The sequence below is a fragment of the Haplochromis burtoni genome, unplaced genomic scaffold (assembly GCF_018398535.1).
Source record: "Haplochromis burtoni strain Fernald_Lab_line unplaced genomic scaffold, NCSU_Asbu1 Contig_68, whole genome shotgun sequence".
NCBI classification, from domain to species: Eukaryota; Metazoa; Chordata; class Actinopteri; order Cichliformes; family Cichlidae; genus Haplochromis; species Haplochromis burtoni.
Window position 1 is genome coordinate 12,189 of NW_024582429.1, and position 1,099 is coordinate 13,287.

Consider the following 1,099-nt stretch of genomic DNA (forward strand, 5'->3'; position numbering starts at 1 on the left):
TTGTAAATCGTGTTTTTAAAAAGTAACTAAGTAATTAATTACTTTTGAAAACAAGTAATCAGTAAAGTAACAGGATTACTTTTTGGGGAAGTAATCAGTAATTGGTTACTGATTACTTTTTTCAAGTAACTTGACCAACACTGGTGACCACGTTCTTGAGTGGCACCACTAACAGATGGGACAAAATTAAAAGAGTTCACTAAGGCAAGGAAGTCCTTGGCCAGAGGCTTCCCCAGACAGCAAAAGTGTATGTTAAAATCACCAAGCAGGAGGATCTGGTCATACCGTGAGGCACAGTCAGCAAGAAACTCTGAGAACTCGGATAAGAAGACCTTGTTATATTTCGGGGGGCGATAAACAATCGCACATAACAACGAATGCGAGTGGCCCAGTTTACATAAACAGAGTTCAAAACTGGTGTAGTGAGACGAAGGGAAAAGCTGCTTCAAGTCCAAGTGAGCCTTAAAAACAGCAGCAAGCCCTCCTCCGTGACCAGCAGCTCTCGGAACATTAAAAAAGGTACAGTCAGCAGGTACTAGTTCAATGAAACTGCTCAACTCACCGGGAGAAATCCAGGTTTCAGTCAGGAAGAGCAAATCCAGAACACGAGAAAGAAAAAAATCCTTCAATATGAAGGTCTTATTTGCCACCGACCTGGTATTTATTACACCCAGCCTGAGAGGAACTGGGTCCAAAACTTCCAACGCATTAGCAAGCAGATCCACCGGTCGAAGGTTTTTCTTGTCAACTCCGCGCCAGTGTAAATGTCGTAGAGGAAAGAGATTTGCAGGACCATTTTTGAAAGACCCAACAACAGGAATCAACCAGGAATCCACTGGGTCCAAGGCACGCAATGGCACCAAGAGTTGCGGACAAAAACGGCGATCAATCAATGTTTAAAGAAATCTATATCTCTAAATGTTTTGTCTTTTCTGTCATGTGATTCATCTCGCAGCTCTACATGTTTGAAAGACTTGACCTGAAGGTTTCAGTGTGAGACAACAGTGGTACCACTTTAGTGACTTTGTGGTGCTGTGCTAGTATGTTAGCACAGGCACCATTTTGTGTGTGTGTGTGTGTGTGTGTGTGTGTGTGTGTG

The 1,099-nt window shown here is 42.9% G+C and overlaps 1 protein-coding gene across 1 annotated transcript in view; it reads left to right on the plus strand.

Annotated features, from left to right (window-relative positions):
- Positions 1–1,099, plus strand: part of sult3st1 (sulfotransferase family 3, cytosolic sulfotransferase 1) — a 10,188-nt gene that overhangs the window by 8,053 nt on the left and 1,036 nt on the right.